This window comes from Syngnathus floridae, chromosome 3 (genome assembly GCF_059516105.1).
Source record: "Syngnathus floridae isolate MCC-2025c chromosome 3, RoL_Sflo_1.0, whole genome shotgun sequence".
In the NCBI taxonomy this organism is placed as follows: Eukaryota; Metazoa; Chordata; class Actinopteri; order Syngnathiformes; family Syngnathidae; genus Syngnathus; species Syngnathus floridae.
The window spans coordinates 2,104,084-2,111,790 of record NC_142415.1 but is presented as its reverse complement, the minus strand read 5'-3'; positions in this window follow the sequence as shown (position 1 = coordinate 2,111,790).

The window sequence follows — 7,707 nt, the reverse complement described above, 5'->3', positions numbered from 1 at the left end:
TTCTAGACAAGAACAAAAGAAAAAAGTAACAGCAGGCCAGCTGGTGAGAGGCCTAAATATTGTAAATGGTCCCGCCAACCAGCCCCCATCAATACCATAAGAACACCCCAAAAACACACAAAAAAAAGCCTCCACGGGATCCATAAACAAGTGTAAGGGCAGTCAAGTTCAACAGTGCCCAATAAACCGTGGTTGTGAATCGTTGAAACATCACAAAACAAGCAAACATGTGAGCAGCGTTCTGGGCAGATGCTCACTAAGGGGCAGGCACAGCGAAAGTTGTTGGTTCGGACGAGCACGAGGGAGCAGAGCTCTCACAGGGGTCGCGGCTGCGAGGCCAAGGCGCGGGAGCCGGACGAGCAGGATGATTGTCGTTGAGTCACGCCGGTCCCGACCGATGTGCGCAGTCATCCTCGGAAAAAAAAATAATAATCTGAACCTATCTGCGCACGCCGAGGTGGTAGAAGGCACCAGCATCGCCGAATGGACAAATAGATAGAAAGAGAAAGGAGAAAAGAAGGAGATAAAGTGGAAAAGAGAGAACACTGCTGGGAGGCTGCCATTCACAATGGCGCCATACCAAAAAAAAAAAATCATGGCGGAGCTTGGAAATGCGCAAGGAATGTTGGTGTTTGTTATACACGAAGTCAACACTCTTACCATAGCGAGTCTAATTTGAATTAGTTTCTCTGCGGCGTTTTGACATTATTTTTCATCTCTACGGAGAAAAAGGCAATGTGTACAGAAAGTCCATGCATCAAGCATGCAATTTGCTGGAGATACACAAGCAGAGCAAAACAATCATGGCGGAGCTAGGAAATTTCTCTGCATCGTTCCAACTTTAGTACGCGTGTTGCCTAAGTAAAACTGGCGCCAATAAAGCCACAGTTTTGGGAGGAGGAGAATAATGTCACTGCTTTATTCCTGTGATGATTCATGTGAATTTAACGTGTTGTATTGACATGGAAATTAACAGTGTAAATGACATCCATTTTCGTCACAATGGCCATGCCTCAGCAAGTTCTTAATTGTCCTGTAAACAGGTTATTCGGAATGTTTCAGAAATTGAAATTTTTATCTCAACCCGACCATTGACTGCATGTGAAGGTATTGTATTGTAAAAACACAGAGTCCAATTTTGTTTAGAATGTTGCCATACCAGTTTCAGAATTCAAGCCATCTGTGGCTATTTCCAGCACATTTTACTTTGTTCTGCACCGGTGATTCTTTTTTATATTTCAACATTTTTTTTTTCTATTTTTCGAGTTTTTGGAAAACATCTTGCCAAAAGGTGGTGGAATCATGCCACCAGCCATCCTCAACCATTGTTAATTCAATAACGAGAGAATTTAGGCCAGGGGCGTCAAACACTCTCAGTACACAACTCTGTCCAACTTGTCTGACCCCAAGATAAGCTGTACCTTTATTGCAGACAAGCTGTACCTTTTCCAGTCTCTTGTGCAGTGAAGCCAAAAGGCCAGGCTCATCAGGGATGGAGAGCACACAGGTGTTATTATTGCCGATGTTTTATGTGTTCTGTTGTATTGTTGTATCTTCTCTAACGCTCTCTGTTACAGTGATAGCTGTTGTGAAAGCTCAGTATAAAGATGTATTGTATGATCTTGGGTTTTTACCAGTTGTTTACAACCAAGTGACAAGTAAATTTGGCAAAAAAAAAAAATGAGTAATGCTAAAAGCTGAAACTATTTTATGCATACTAGTTAGTTTTTTAATGCAACCCACGCAGGTTCTTAGACCCAATAAAAAAGTTTGATATATGGCTTTCTGAGTCAATTTCTGACTGGCTTTGTACACTTTCCATGTTGAACTCTGCCAAGTTGAGCTTTAAATAAAGGCACACTGCCGGGTTTGTCACTCACCAAGATCTCACTTCGGGAAAATGACTACTTTATTAAATATACCACTGAGACATTTTCATGCTTTATTTTTTGTATCGTTTAATTTCTGTGACATGAAAAGATCACATTCGACATTTTCTAAAATTACTTCAGACTTGGTCTTTAAGTATAGCTCAGTCATTTTTACCATTCGAGGACAGCAAAAAAGACAGCAAAAAACTGTTGTACCAACAAACCAACATTAAGTGAAAAATCTCATTTACTACTTTTTTTTTAACAAAAATCAACTCACTCAAAATGTTAATGTTATTACGGTATTATGTTTTCCCGGCATATCATTCACATACCTGCCAACTTTGGGTTGTGAAAAATAGGGAGATTTTTTTTCATCTGCATGAAATATAGGGAGTTTTTTTTCATCAACGTATTGGCCCACAATTTCAGAGGGGCGGGGTGTTATTCGTCAGCCAGTTTATTGCATGATACATATCTGCCAACTTTGAGTCGTTAAAAATATATATATTTTTTTTTCATCTTTGTTTCGGCCCCTATTAGCCTGCAACCACCGGTCAGAGGCCTTGTACCAGTCTTTGGACCACTCTGTAACAGGTAGTAGAAAAATTCATCCATCCATCCATTTTCCATTCTGCGGACGTGCTGGAGCCTATCTCAGCAGTCATTGGGCAGTAAGCGGGGAACCCCCTGAAACGGTTGCCAGCCAATCGCAGAATACACAGAGACCAACAGCCATCCGCACTCACACTCACACCTAGGGGCAATTTGGAGTGCTCAATCGGACTACCAAGCATGTTTTTGGGATGTGGGAGGAAACTAGAGTGCCCGGAGAAAACCCACGCGGGCACGGGGAGAACATGCAATGTCCACACAGTTTAGACAGGCCAAGATGACGTGAAAATTTAATATGGTATCAATATTAGCAGTTGACAGAAAATGCAATATTCTGCTGAGAGGAGGAAGTGTCGTCTTGCTGCATGGCTAATAATGGAACATAACATCTGTCTTTACCCAAAACAATAGAGACAAAACAACTGTTTGTCTCTCTGTTGATGTGCCGTTTAATTTTAGCTAGTAATGTGCCAAAAAACCTGTCACACTTGGCAGCGGGACTTTTATGTACACTTAGATCCATTTCCTGATTATTTTCTTCATCCTCTCTTTTTCGTTTTTAAATGTTTTTTCTGCGTTTTGTTTTGATTGACGTATTTTTCAACACCCGTAAGCAGGGGACCACTGACCCCCGCATTTTATTACAATGGCATTTTAGAGTACTGTTGTTGATGTAGACCAATATCAGCCATTTTTGTGGAGCCCACCTGCTTGAGCTCTGGGACACACGAGCAGGGGAAAGGAGCCTTTATGGTGAGCAGGTCACACAGAGGGAATTAATTAGCCGTGTTGCATTCCATTGCCCAACAATGTAAACTGTTTACTTCATTTTAAAATCGGGAGATTTTAGATTTTAGAAATGACAGATAAGGGGGCAGGCGGCAGACAGGGTTGAAAGTCTCCCGTCTAAATCGGGAGGGTTTCATTTCTGCCATGGCGACTGCAAAAAAAACAAGGAAAGTTGACATTGAGGGCCGTCGTTTTCAAGAGAAATTACATTACTTCTTCACTGAAAATCAAGGCAATTGTGTTTGTCTAATTTGTAAAGAGACGGTTGCCTAGTTTAAGGATTTCAACCTAAATAAACACCATCAGACTAAACATGCTAACACATACGAAAAGCTAACAGGGATTGACCGGGCTGATAAAGTGAAGCAGCTCCAAGCTGAACTGGCATGACAACAGCGACTCATCACGTGGGGCTGTGAGTTAAAAGTAAATCAAAAGTAAAAATTACTTAATATTAAATCCTGTATTTTTCGGACTAAAAGTCGCTCCGGAATACAAGTCAGCCTTAAAATACACAATAAAGGGGGAAAAAAACATATATAAGTTGCACCGGAGTTTAAGTTGCATTTTGGGGGAAATTTATTTGACAAAATCAAACACCAAGTACAGACATGAACCAGCAAAAACAGGCTAAACTATACGGTATGCTAACATAACAAGCACAAAACGAGAAGCTGAGATCGGGCCTGACGTAACATTAACAGTTATTCAAATAACTATAACATAAATAATACGTTCATCAAACCATCTGTGTCACTCCAAATCATTGAATCCATCGATCAAATTCTTCATCCTTTCTGTAAACGCTGCTGTGTGTGCGGCGTGGCGCTGACGTCGGACTCATCGTCACTTGCAGTTCAAAGTATTCCACAGGCCCATGTAACGATATACAAACTATATATCGAAAAACTATAATATAAACAACAATTTTATCAAACCATCTGTGTCACTCCAAATCAATGAATCTATCGATCGAATTCTTCGTCCTATATGTAAACAACGCCGCGTGTGCAGCGCACCGCTGACGTCGGACTCGTCGTCAGTTGCAGTTGAAATTATTTCACAATATGAACAACAATTTTATCAAACCATCTGTGACACTCCAAATCATTAAATCCATTGATCAAATTCTTCGTTCTTTATGTAAAAGATGGCGCACCGCTGACGTCGGACTCGTCGTCAGTTGCAGTTCAAATTATTCCACAGGCCCATATAACGATATATAAACTATATATCAAATAACTTTAATATAAAAAACACTTTTATCGAACCATCCGTGTCACTCCAAATCATTAAATCCGTCGGAATCTCCGTCTTGTGTCACTTAAAAACAAACAAACAAACAAACAAACAAACAAACAAACAAACAAACCCACACACAGCTGTCGATGTCAGACTAGATATATCAAATAAATGTAATATAAACAATAAGTTTAACGAACCAACCGTGTCACTCCAAATCATTAAATCCATCGGAATCTTCATCCGCTGTGTCACTTAAAGGGTACCTTTGGTCAAAGTCAAAGTCAAAGTCAGCTTTACTGTCAATTTCTCCACATGCCAAAGACGCACAAAGAAACCGAAATTTCGTTCCCCCCTATCCCACGGTGACAAGACATGGCTCACAACAGACAAACAAGTAAACAAGTATAACAAAAGCGTGCTGAATAAATAATGAATAAATAACACAACAATAAATAAGTAAATAAGAGGAGCAGAAAAAAAAAAGGAGCAAGTGCGCGTACAGCAGACATTCCCGAAAATAGCGCAACAGTGCCGCACGCTACGCAGAAGGGGGTAGCGAGTTCAGGGCCCTAACAGCCTGGAGAAAGAAGCTGTTGGCGAGTCTGGTGGTGCGGGAGCGCAGGCTCCTGTACCTCTTCCCAGAGGGCAGAAGGTCAAACAAAGAGTGAGCCGGGTGACTCACATCTCTGGCAATCGAGGTTGCCTTGCGGGCGAGATGGGAGGTGTAAATGTCCTTCAGGGAGGGGAGCGAAGCACCAATAATCTTACCAGCCGTATTCACTATGCGCTGCAGGGCCTTCAAGTTCTGTTCAGTGCAGTTACCACCCCAGACAGCAATGCAACTGGTGAGGACGCTCTCAATGGTGCCACGGTAGAATGTAGACAGGACTGCCTGAGGAGCACAAGCACGCCTGAGCTTCCGCAGGAAGTACAGGCGCCGCTGAGCTTTCTTTGCCAGTGACGAGGTGTTTGCGGACCAGGAGAGGTCCTCACTGATGTGCACCCCCAGGAACTTGGTGCAGCTCACCCTCTCCACCACAGCACCGTCGATGATCAGCGGCAGGTGTGTTGTGTGACCCTTCCGGAAGTCAACAATGATTTCCTTGGTCTTATTGACGTTCAGCAGGAGGTTGTTGTCCCTGCACCACGTGGTCAGAAGGTCAACTTCCGACCTGTACCGAGTCTCGTCGCCCTTCGTGATGAGACCCACCAGAGTCGTGTCGTCAGCAAACTTCACTATGCGGTTGTCGCTGTAGGTCGCAGTGCAGTCATGCGTCAGCAGGGTGAAGAGCAATGGACTGAGCACGCAGCCCTGGGGGGTCCCCGTGCTCAGCGTGGTGCTGGCGGAGATTTTGTCGCCAACACGCACCACCTGAGGCCTCTGACAGAGGAAGTCCAGTAGCCAGTTGCAGAGGGAGGTACTGAGGCCCAGCTCGTCGAGTTTGCAGATGAGTCGCTGCGGCACAATGGTGTTGAAGGCAGAGCTGAAGTCCACAACCAGCAACCTCACATATGAGTCCTTCCTCTCCAGGTGGGTGAGGGCCGAGTGGAGGGCAGAGCAGATGGCATCCTCAGAGGACCGCTTGGCACGGTACGCAAACTGGAAAGGGTCAATGGTGGGGGGGAGAACGGACTTGATGTGCTCCATGACAAGCCGCTCAAAGCACTTCATGATGATGGGCGTCAGTGCCACGGGGCGGTAGTCATTGAAGCAGGACGGTGCAGGTCATTCGCCATATTAACATTTTTCTATTCTACGAATATGGCTTAATCAAATCTCTGAAGTTTATCAAAAAAAAAAGCAACTCATGTAGGAAATAAATGGCTTTTAGTAAGTGTGACATGGAAATACTGGGAGATCCATGTTGCTTAGTTTGTTGCCCGGATCAGGCAGCTGCGTGACGTCAGCAAGTTGATAGCGTCTTGGCTGGCTCCAATCTTGTCCCCAGCGTTGGTACAGCGCCAACAATTTTTGCCCATAAAGACGAAAACTGATGTGAAAAGGCAGCAGCGTCATGAAAAGAGATCCCAGAGACAAAACATTGCCGTTCTGAGACAGGTATGTATCTGTGATAAGCAGTTTTTGTCCCCAATTGTGATAAATTACTGGGCGATTATTGTGGTTTGTTTACATTGGTTTCCCGTCATGGCGGGCAAGCGCATTTTGCCAGGGAAGTCAGTTTCCTGTTAAGTGATTTTAGTAACGGCTATGATCAATTGGTCTTTTAAGTAAATGTTCGGAAGCTGATTTGTATAAAACAGGGATGAGAATGGCAAATGTGAAAAAGCACGGAAAAGTAGCGGGGGGGGGGGGGGTATACGCTGTCGCGGCGGGCGGGGGAATGCCGCAAGAGTTGCCGAGGATAATGTTGCCTGGCCAGCTAGCCGGCCGCTCCCCCCATATATAAAAAAATATTTTCTCAACGGATTTACACGATTCACGAAAATACTTTCGACGGAAAAAAACATGGAAATCCGGAAAATTCTCATCCCTGTATAATAGAATACTTGTCCCTACCTCGAGCTCGCTAGGCAGCCGGATAGCTTTGCCAGTGCGAAAGCAGTGCACAACCTTTTCTACAGAACATCTAATCATTGTATTCATTTATTCCTACATCATTATTCACATTACCCTTAAATTTCAACATAATTTGTTTCTTATAAAGGTAGTATATAGGCCTGATTGGGGTGCCCCAAAACGGAATCAACTTTGTGACGTCATATCCGGTGCGCCATATTTCTTCCCCAGGCAGCAAAAGTGCCGGTCAAACGGCAATGTTTCAGGCTATATATCTCTTGTCCCTAAGAGGTGTTGTGTTATTTCTTTTTTGATAATGTACATTTATTTTATACTAAATCAGTGCCTGCGTTATACAGGTTGACCAAAGGTACCCTTTAAAAAAATAAAAATAAAAAACAGCTGTTGACATAAGCCTCGTCGTCAGTTGCAGCTCCAATTATTCCACAGATCTACTTATATAACTATATTGTAGCGTTACCAAAGTACCAGGCAATACGTGGGTTTGGTAACCGGCTCTTTACAAAACTTTTACAAAACAAGAGCTCAAGATATGAGCCAACACGGTGCTATAAGCAAGCGCCCCGGATAGCTCTCCCCCCCCCTTGCTGCCTTCACGGCCTTGCTAGACAATCGTAAACTACTGAAATCTAACATAGACGTTGCGAC